The sequence below is a fragment of the Puma concolor genome, chromosome D3 (genome assembly GCF_028749965.1).
Source record: "Puma concolor isolate L17-30 chromosome D3, mPumCon1.1.hap2, whole genome shotgun sequence".
Taxonomy (NCBI): Eukaryota; Metazoa; Chordata; class Mammalia; order Carnivora; family Felidae; genus Puma; species Puma concolor.
This window is the reverse complement of record NC_141678.1, coordinates 11,116,347-11,127,289: the sequence shown is the minus strand read 5'-3', so window position 1 is coordinate 11,127,289 and position 10,943 is coordinate 11,116,347.

Below are 10,943 nucleotides of genomic sequence, written 5' to 3'. Positions count from 1 at the left end.
CTATTAATATCAGAGTTTATTTCTTTCCCTTCTGTTTTCTACCTGTGGGTGTTGTGGTCTGGATCCTTCTGTGTTAGAGTTTTAGAAATTGCTTTGTAAAGATCTAAACAGGGATAGGGGCGCCTGGGTGGCTCAGTCGGTTAAGCGGCCGACTTCAGCTCAGGTCACGATCTCGCGGTCCGTGAGTTCGAGCCCCGCGTCGGGCTCTGTGCTGACAGCTCAGAGCCTGGAGCCTGTTTCGGAGTCTGTGTCTCCCTCTCTCTGACCCTCCCCCATTCATGCTCTGTCTCTCTCTGTCTCAAAAATAAATAAACGTTAAAAAAAAAAAATTTTAAACAGGGATAAACCCTTAGCATGCAGTATCATGGCATAACTTCGAGCATCATTCCTAAAGGCGAGTGTTGGGTCCTCCCTTGTGACGGGAGATCTCAGGAGAACACGCTCCTCCCTCCCTGCATCCTGGCCCGAGTGGCTGGAGGTGGGGAAGAGGAGGGCCAGGTGAGGCGGGTGTTTGTGTGGCTTCTGGGCTATTAACTGAGCTCTAAGCACGTCCCGCAATCGCCACCCATCTCAGGTCTCTGCAGCCTCCCTCCCCATCAGGGGGGCTCACCCAGGAGTGCCGGGAGCAGGGCCGTTTGCTTTGGGGACTGTTGGAGCTTGGTTGGGGGGGGGGGTGTAGCTCTGCCTGAGCATGAGTGATGGGGGTGTGGGACTGGAGGAGGGAGCGAAAAAGAGGAAATGATGGATGGGAAGGAAGACAGCCCGACAGGAAAACTGTCAGGAAGCGGGGAGGGGAGGGGGGAGGCGTGGAGGGCCCAGAGTGTGGTTTGCCTCTCTCCCCTCCACACGGGGCAGGGCGCCCTTCTTGGGGGGGGAACCGCGCAGCAGCAGCAGGAAAGAGCCAGGGCACAGACCCGTCCGACCACTCCTGAAGACCCACTGTGTGCGGTGCCCTGGGCTCCCAGCAGCCGGTGGAGGGGAGCTGCAGAGGCAGGGCGGGGAGGGAGCCGCAGAATTCGGTCCCGGGGCGCGCAGCCTGCCTGGTGGGGGAGGGGCCAGGCAGGCGCTAGAACCCAGAGGGGAAATGACAGATTTAAAAAGAGACAGACGAAATGGCCTTTGAAAGGGCAAGGGCACAGCCGGTGGCAGAAACAGGATGCGAGAGGGTGGTGAGGGCAGTGACAGTGGGTAGAGAGGACTGACAGGTGTGCGGGGTGGGCCCCCATGAGACCTGCCACCCCGGACATGCTTCGGTGTGCCTCTCCCAACCTTCTCTGGCTCCCTATTGCCTCCCACACAGAGCCTGCCCTTCTCCCCCAGCATTCACAGCACCCTCAGATCTGCCTGCCTCCTTCCTCGTGTCCCGCCTCCCTGCCTCGGCCCAGGCCCCCATCTGGGGCCCCCAGGGCTCCTGTCCCTCTTGTCCTGTGCCAAGATGATTATACTGTGATGCACGTTTTTTTTTCCTAAATGCACTTGTTTAAACGCAAAGAGTAAGCTGATTCGAAGAACAGTGTTAAGTAAGAACACATGGGACACAAACTCCCATAGTGGCACCTGACTCAAGGACAAGAGCCAAGACCTCACTGGGAACTCACTTCCAGGCCTCACCTCCTCTGGGAAGCCTTCCAGGATGCCCTCTTCCTTTCCTCTGGCTTCTCCCCGGGCTCTGAGGAGGGGGGGACAGGAGGTGGTGCACAGAAGGAGGTGTCCTAGAGCTGGTGGGGGGACGGGTGAGAGGGTGTTCCCCACAGAGGGAACAGGACCAGGGGACAAGAGGACGGAAGGAGACGGGAAAGGCAGGATGTGCCTGTGTCCCCCTCTCGGTCCTCCATCCACCTTCTTGCCTCAACACCACTTCCTCTGCTCCAGACCCTGCACTCGCTCCGGTTCCTGTCCTTGGAGGGCCACCACGCGGGGCCACCAGGGCTAGGCTGCACCTGGGAGGTCCCGGCCTTAGAAGAGGGACCGTCACCCCTGCGTGTGATCCCTTCCTCTCCCGCCTCAGCCCTTCTCATCCAGCAGTAGCGAAGGAAGGACCTCTGTACCAGGGGTCAAGTTCAACCCCTCATCATCCATGGGGCAGCTGGGGGAAAACAAGGCCAGAGAGGGCGGACGCCCAGCCCAGGTCACATGGTGGCAGGTGCTCGAGCAGCCATCCGGGAACCCAGAGCTCGGAGCTCCTGTGCTTGGACGGCCACCCGCCCACCTCCCCTCCTCCCCCCACACACTCTCCCCACTCTGCGTGTCTCCTTCCCCCCTCCCTCCGCCTGGGCCCGGCTCCTAGATTCCTTCCCCCTCCCCCGCTTGCCCTGCCTTCAGGACAGTTGCCAGTGCTAGGCTCCCTCCTGTGTGTGTCCATCTCTGAGATTCTAAATCTCTCCCGCCCTCCCCCCCTCCCTCCTCCCCCCTGTTCCAGTCTGGCTGCTACCTCTGGGCGTGTCTTCATCTCTCCTTGCACCTCTTCTTTCTCTCTGTGAGGGGCCCTCCCTCCGCCTTCCTGCGCGTTTACTCCTCTATCTCTCCCCCTCCAATCTCCCACCCCCAGCCCTCCCTCCCCTCCCCTGCCCACCCTCCTCATCAAACGCCAGCTCTTCTGCCCTCTCCCTCCTGTTCTTCCCGTTTGACGAGCCTCTCCCGCTCAGCCCCCCACACGCAGTCACACCCGCCCTCACACACCCCCACGCGCACGCTCGCACACCCGGCCATCCGTCAGCCCCGTCGCCCCGCTGCCCACCCCCCCCCCGCCTCCCGCAGGAGCGGGCACCCTTGCCAGGGTCCGCTCTGGCACAGCCAGCTGGGATTGGGGATAGGCGCCTTCCGGAAGCTGGGAGGGGACAGGGGCGAGCGTGGCTTAGGGAGCAGCAGAGGGTGGAGGAGAGAAAAGCGAGTCGCTCCTCCAGCCTGGACCCTGAGCCCCGAGCATGTGGCCAGATATTATTTTAATAAACTCGGCACATCTTGCCCTCACGCCAGCTGCCGCACACCCTCTCTCATCCTGTGGATCTCATTTATTCCTCATTAGCAAAATCACCTGTTTGTCAAATAGGGACAGCTCGGTGAGACATTAAATTGCGCCGAAGCTGGAGGGGGGCTTGGGGACCACGGGGGGGGGGGGCGGAAGTGACTTCGGCTCTAACTTTGCTCTGGCCACAGAGATGAGTCCCTCCGGTGCTGGCGGGGCCACCCCCACTCCAAGAACCAGCATCCACAGGGGCCGTGAGGACACCATTGGGGCTGAAGATGAAGGATGGAAAAGCATCGAATTTTCCAGCGACACCAGCTGGGGAGGGCGGCAGCCAAGGTGCCCCGGGGAGGAGGAATAGCAGAGCCCCCTTCCGCTCTCTGGAGGGCTGGCGTGGGCGAGAGTCCTGCAGCCACGGCCTGCAGGCCACAGCGCAGTAACTCTGCTCTCCAGCGAGGCCACGCAGGCGGAGCTGGGTTCAAATCCCCGTTCAGACACTCTGTGGCCGTGCAGCCTCAGGGAGCCCCCTTCACCTCTCTGGGCCTCTCTCTTGCAGCTGTAACATGGGGCTCGTCTCACTACCTACCCCGTGGCCTCGCCTGGCTGGCTCTTCAGTGGTACAGGCAGTCAGCCCGATGGCCAGCCCAGAGGAGACGATTGGCCCATCGTCTGCCTCCGGGTTCCCAAGGCAGGGGTACTATCGGCACAGCTCCTGACTCCTCGTTGCCCTGTGCTTCCTCCTTGAAAGCCCCTCTCCCCGGCTTTCAGGACCTCACACAACGGCCAGTTTTTCCTTTCTAAGCCACGAGCTCCACGAGGTCACGGTCCACGGCCGCTTGGCTCACCTCCTCACACGGCGTCCGTCCAGCCTGTGTTTGTTGACTGCCTCACGTGACCACTTCCCTGGATGCCACCCTCCTCCCACCCACGGGCCCAGAGCTGTGCCCAAGAGCAATGTAATGCAAGCCACAGACATAATTCAAAATTTTCCAAGAGTCTCATCCATCACAAGTAAAAAGGAACAGGTAAAACTCAATTGAATCGTCCACTCCATTCAATCCAACGGCTCCAAAATGCTATCTCAACATACAATAAATTCTTTAGGCTCTTAATGAAATATTTGACCTCCTCTTCTTCACACCGTCTTCGAAACCCACTCTTTCGAACACACAGTGCCCCTCGAGCCAGATGGGCCACATTTCGGGCGCTGGATAACGACCTACGACCACGGGCCACCATAGCGAGCGGCGTAGCATCAGGCTCTGTGCGGTCGTGGCCAGCAGCACCCCTTGCAAACTCCTTAGGAATGCAGGGCCTCAGTTTACCCCAGACCTCCTAGCTCAGGACAGGGGACTTTTTTTTTCAAACTTCTTATCTTGAGGTACGTTAGATTCGCATGCGGTTGTAGAAAGAACACAGGGAGATCCCACTCACCCTTCATCCAGGTCCCCCCCCCCCCGAGGGCAGCGTCTTGGAGAACAATGGTACAAATCACAGCCAGGGCACGGATCGGCCCACCTGATTCGGATTTCAGCAGGTTTGTTTCCTCCGTGTTCTCTTCTCGTTTCTGCTCATTTGTCTGTGTATTTTTCTGTCAAGGGACAGAACACCCGTCACAAGTATCCCTGGTCCTGTCCTGTGGGAGCGAACGCCACCTCCCTCCTTGTCGCCTCTCTGTAACCTCCACAGGAGCTGCCTTCCGCCATCCCCACGTGATTCTGGCGCACGTTAACTTTGAAAATCCAACCCACAGAGGGTTATCGCCTCTTCTATTTGCTTCCAAGCCCTTGCCTCACGTAAGGGAGAAAGTCTTCATCGAGAGCTAGTGTTTCTTTAATGCTTCTCTAATCCTTGCTCCCTCCCTGTGGGACCTGGAGCAGGTCACCGGGCCTCTTGGTGTCCCATGTTCCGCACTGCACAATGGGAACCATGATAATGTCCACCCGAGGGTGTTGCTAAGAAGATTCAATGAGATGATGCTATCAAGTGCTCCCCGTGGGGCTGAATCAAGGGGAAACCCTAGGACTCTATGCCCCAGGCTTCCATTCTGAGGCACTGGCTTGAGGAGTTCATCAAAGGGTTGCATACAGTTGGGATGCCTGGAAACCACTGCCAACCTGCAACCGGAGGAAACGGTGAGATTCGTGAAAGCACATCCGTGCAAAGGAGCATCTTGCGGTATTTAAAAGTTCAACTTCTAGGTGTCTATTCACGGTCAAAGAGGGGATCTTCGTGTCATTTTAGCAATCCTTAGAATTAGAAAGAACGATGCGGTCCATGCAAAGTTCCAAACGGTCCAGAAGGGTCTAGTGGAAACGTAACGTCTTCCGTTCCCTGCTCCCATCCCTTCAAACTCAGAGAAGACTGTTGATCACAACTCTGTGCCTATCTTTCTGGACAGTTAGTTTCTCTGCAGACACAAATATACCTGCGTGTATTTGTGTGTGTGTGTGTGTGTGTGTGTGTGTGTGTGTTTACACAAAGGGTGTCATGCTATATATACTGATCGGCAACTTGTTCTTCTCACCCAACCTTCCATGTGCTAGGCTGTTAATGGAGACGAGCAGGCACCTCACGGCACATTCAGCCTGATCCCAATTTTGTCAATACATGCATGGAAAAAGCCTGGAACTCTGAAAAATAACTAACAAATCCTAGTACCCGGCTGGGCGGTGGGGAAGGGCGAGTGAAGCCCAAAGCTGGCACTTAACACCCAAGCCTGGAGGGACATGTCCTGCCTAACTCAGCTTCCCCGTCTGTAAAGCAGGACACAGTCAGGGGTTCCCCACCAGGGGCACTTCCGCCCCACTCCAGGGGGTATCTGGCGATCTCGAAGACCTTTGTTGTCGCGATTGGCCGGGGGGGGGGGGGGGGGGGGGGGGGGGGGGGAGGGGGGGGGGAGCACGAGGCCAGGGGTGCTGCTCAGCATCCTGTAGCGCATGAGCCCGCCCCCGACAACCAGGAAGCATCCAGTCAATTAAGTCTTTGTCGCAGAGGATGAAAACCCTTGATGTGGGAGCCCCCGTGCACCTCCCAGGCGGCTCGGGGACCCCAGGACACAACAGGAAGCTGTTGTTACCACCATTATTATTTTCATCGCGGTGGGTGTTATAATCACCAGCAATGACGAGGAGCTGAATATTTTTTAAAGCTCCAAGACGCGCAACTATGCTCAGATTTTAAAATTATTAAAAAAAAAAATAAAACCTCAAAGACGCGAGCTTGTGGAAGCCACTGGACTGATTCACCACCCAGGTGAGCGCACGACTGTCATATAACGTTGGCTCCAGGGACCAGACCACAGGGTGATCCCTCCTTCCCCTGCCCAAGGCTGGAGGCAGCGGGGCTCGAGGTGGGCGAGCAGCCGCGGGCCTGGCTCGAAGCCCCAGCCGGCGGCTGACCAGCTGGCCGAGCCCCTGAGTGGGGCCCAGCTGCCCAGCCCGGCCCGGCCCCCTCTCCCTTCCCCGGCTGCTCCCAGGGAGCAGGAATTAACGCGAAGGCGTCCTTTGCACCTCCCGAGCTCATTAGCTCCCCAGGCTCATTCTCCTCGGAAAGCTGCATTGCTGCTTGTGGTATCACGAGCTGCTGCTGGGTCTGTGATTGTGGCCGGTGCCTCCCCGCGATCCCACCCGGGGGCCACTCCTTCCCATCTGCCTCCCCGGCTCAGGACCCTTCCCCTTTGTCTTCTCCCTGCCACTCCCTCTTGACTCCGGTCCTCGTTGGTGCCTCCTCCTTTTCCTCTCTTGACTCCCCTGGCCACACCAAGCTGCCTGCTCCCCCTGGCTCCTGAATCAGACCCTGAACCCCGAGCCCCACCCGCCCCTCCCCACTCAGAGGACTCCCAGGCACGGGACCCGGAAAACGGATCTTGACCATGGTCCTTCTACAGATGTGAAAACCGAGGCCCAGAGGGGCTGAGACCCACCCAAGGTCGAAGGATGACTCTGGCAGAGTCATCATGCGTTCATTTGTCAAAGATGCACGGGGTCGTCTCTACACTGTGAGAGGCTGGCTAGACCCCGGCAACACAGCGGTGAGCAAGAGAGCTTTGGGGAGGCGGGGAGGAGGGCAGGTTGGCGGACAGAAGGCACGAGAGCCAGAGGGCCTGGTTTGGGCAAACACCTACCTGCGGGGAAGGGCAAGTCTTGCTTCTTGGGTTCTCGAGCCTCAGCCGTGGCGAAGCACCTTGTTCCCTGTTTCAGCCCAACTCGTGCCTCTACCGCAGACCCTGTCCTTGGAAAGCTTTCCGGCCAGACCAGGGATCGGCACACTTCTTCTGCAAAGGGCCAGATGGCAGATATTTTTGCTTTGCAGCCCATACAGTCTCCGAGGCAACTACTCAACTCCGCGGCCCTGACGTGGAAGACCCAAACAAGTGGGCATCGCTGCGTTCCAATAAAACTTTATTTACAAAAACAGGCCGCAGGCCGAATTTGCTGACTCCCGGTCTAGGGGTTTCCTAATTCTCAGATGTCTCCTGGCCCAAAGCCCTACTGATTTCCTTTTGGTTAATTTCCGGACTCGTATGTGCAGGGATGCCAACTTCGCCTTCGCCTTCACCACCAGGGATCCCCAGGATTGTCCGCTCACTCCCCAAGGGAGGTGGGCAACCCTACCCCTCACACTCGCATCGTACCGTCCTCTGAACCCAAGCCGTCTATGCTGGGGTGAGGGGTGCAGGGTAGTGCACTGGTTGAGGAGGCGGTCTCTGCAGCCCAGCTGGACCCCCTTGTGGCCAAGAGCCCGCAGACAGACTATTCCAGCTCTCCGGGCTCTGTTCCTCCTCTGTGAGACGGGCAGCATTGTGGCTCCCACTTTCCAGGGCTGGAAGGAGGCCCGGAAAGGCTCGCTGTGTCACCGGTGACTGCGTGGGGAAGTCTCAAAGCTCAGCCTGGCGCGTAGCACAGCCAGAAAATAACGGTGCTGTCACCATACCGTTGTCACTCGATCAAAACACTCCAGGGGGCAGGCTGAAAAGAGACGTGCCATCGTCCCCATTCTACAGACGAAGAGACGGAGGCAAAGTCATACGTCCTGTGCAGCGGTTGCCATGGTGCAGCGGATGCCGCCCAGACTCCAGACAGACCCTCGTTCCCTGGATGCTGGAGTGGTGGCTTCTTTTTTTTTTTTTTTAAGTTTATTTATTTTGGGGGGGGGGGTGGCGCATGCACAAGTGGGGGAGGGGCAGAAAGAGAAGTGGGGACAGAGAGACTCTCCAGCCGGGTCTGCACGGTCAGCACGGAGCCCGACGCGGGGCTCGAACTCACAAACCGTGAGATCATGACCTGAGCCGAAACCAAGAGTCTGAGCTGAAGGGAGGCAGCTCGCTCAGGGTTCAGCGCGCGCCCCCCCTCCCAGCCCCCAGAGCAAGGCAACGACCGGTCGACGCAGGGGTACAAAGGCCCAGCCCCTTTTGTCCCCATTTGGGCCCCTCTGAAAGGCCACCTCCGCTCCAGAGCTCCCCTGGGATGGGCCGAGGCCACCGTGGCAACCGCAGCCCAGCCCGGCTTCTCCCTCTGCCCGCCCTGCTCCCCTCACTTAGTCACATGTGCTTGTCCGGAGACGGCCCCCCAGTTAACCACCTGCATGCTCGCTCAGCTGCCTCTCAGGGTCCGTTTCCAGAAAACCTGCCTCGAGACGCCCGGCTAGTAAGCGGCGGAGCCCAGAGCACAGCCTTTCCTTTGGCGAGGACAGAGATCTGAGCCCAAGGAAGGCAAGGGCGGCTGGGTGCGCTTCCCTTGTCGGCCTGATCTTCGGCAGACGGACGGAAATAACCTGTGCAAAAAAATCGTGACTACTGCACTGGGGGCGTGATGTCTCCCCACTTCCGGGCTAGCCTGGTGCAGGGGCTCCCACACTCGGGCATTTGGCGGGATCACCTGCAGCAGGGAGGGTCGCTAAAACAAAGGGAGCGTCCAGGAAACCCGCTTTCAGAATCACGAGCTGAATGGACAGAGGCACAAGGCGTAGATTCAGAGAGATGTGCATTTAAACCCTGACATCCCTGTCTGCATGCTGTGTGAGCTTGGGCAAGTTACCTAACCTCTCTGAACCTCCGTCTTATTCCATGGGAGACGGATGTGGAGGGACCTACTCGGCAGGGCTGACTGGAAGTTCCAAAAGGCCACGAACCTACAAACATCCAGCACAAGGCAAGTGTGCAGAACATGAAATCTGCAGCTATAATACCCCCCCAGCCACTAGGCGAGCTACTGCACATGCATGAGCTCATCAGTCTCGTGACTGGTAACGGTCAGCCCGTTATCTTCAACCCCCAAGGCCGCCTCGTGCTGTCTGCCTCCCTGTCTCTTGCTGGGGGGTGGGAGGTTCTCCCCACTTTTGAGAAGGGCAGACTGAGGAAGTGACTTGCCCCGGGTCAGACGTCCAGCCAGGGCTCCGTGGTTCTTGCTGTCCGTCCACCCCGGTCCGCTCCCAGGGCCCCGGGCTGGGCTCCTCTGGCGTGAAGTCTTCCCAAACAAGGAGAGAATAAAGAGCTTTCTGTCCACACTAGAAGAAAAACAAACCCCCACCGTCCTCGATTCCCCGCTACGGAAATGATGGATTTCTGTTATTGTTGTTGTTGAAATCACTACCAGGGGAAATAGATCAAGGGACATTTTGCCGGCAAGAGAGCTCACTGTGTCACCGAGGAGAATACACGTCTCCGCCACACTGCCTTGCCTTTCCCCCCAACCCCGCACGCTCTTTTTCCTCTCCACCGACCTCGGGGTGGGGGCAGGACTGGACTCACGGGGGCCAGCGGCTGGTGGCCCTGGACGGAGGAGAGCTGACGAGGCCGCGGCTAGAGGGTGCGAGGACATCTTAACCTCCTCTCCTTTCTCCTCCCCTGCATCCCCCCTTCCCTCCCTCCTGTGCAGATCTGGGCTGGGGGGGGGGAGGGGGGGGAGGTGGTCAACCAGTTACAGATTTAATCTGATTTTCCCCTTCGTGTAGGTGGTGATGGAGCGGAAGTGAACGGTGACTACAGATGAGGGGGACACAAGGAAATATTGTCAACAGGGACGACGCCTCTGGAAAGAGGCCTGTGTTCTGCCTGAAAAGCAACCGCACATCCCACATCCTCTGGCACCATTTTGGTTTCCCAGTTTCTCTATTTCTGTCCCTATAAGAAACATACAATCAGATGTCCATAGAGAATATCTAGAGCTCACAATCCAGGAAGGGAGATAAAATGGGGGTGGGGGGGGCTTTCGTACCCTGGTTCTTCTCTAGTGTAGACAGATCTACAGTGGATGGTCTGTTTTGCCTATTTTCTTTTTAAAGTTGATTGATTTATTTTGGGAGAGAGAGAGAGAGAGAGAGAGAGAGCAGGAGTGGGGGAAGGGCAGAGAAAGAGAATCCCAAGCAGATTCTGTGCGGTCAGGGCAGAGCCTGGCACGGGGCTCAATCCCACAATCCCATGAACCGTGAGAGCATGAGCTGAGCCGAAATCGAGACTCCGATGCTTAACCGACTGAGCCACCCAGGGCACCCCTTGCCCATTTCTGTCTTTGCAAGCCTTCTCCATTTCACCAAAAGAGCCACATGCCTCTGGTCTCTGTGGATGCTCTCACCGCCTTCCCTCTCTCATCTCCTCCAGCCTCAAGCCAGAGAGTGGAAAGAACAAGGGTTTTGCACTCTGTTTAAACACCAGCATGCCGGGGCGCCTGGGTGGCTCCGTCGGTTAAGCGTCTGACTTCAGCTCAGGTCACGATCTCGCGGTCCGTGGGTTCGAGCCCCGCGTCGGGCTCTGGGCTGATGGCTCGGAGCCTGGAGCCTGTTTCCGATTCTGTGTCTCCCTCTCTCTCTGCCCCTCCCCCGTTCATGCTCTGTCTCTCTCTGTCCCAAAAATAAATAAACATTAAAAAAAATTAAAAAAAAATAATAAACACCAGCATGCGGAATTACCCACTGTGTGACTTTGGGAAAGGTTTTGAAGCCTCAGTTTTTCCATCTGTAAAACCCGATCATCTACCCC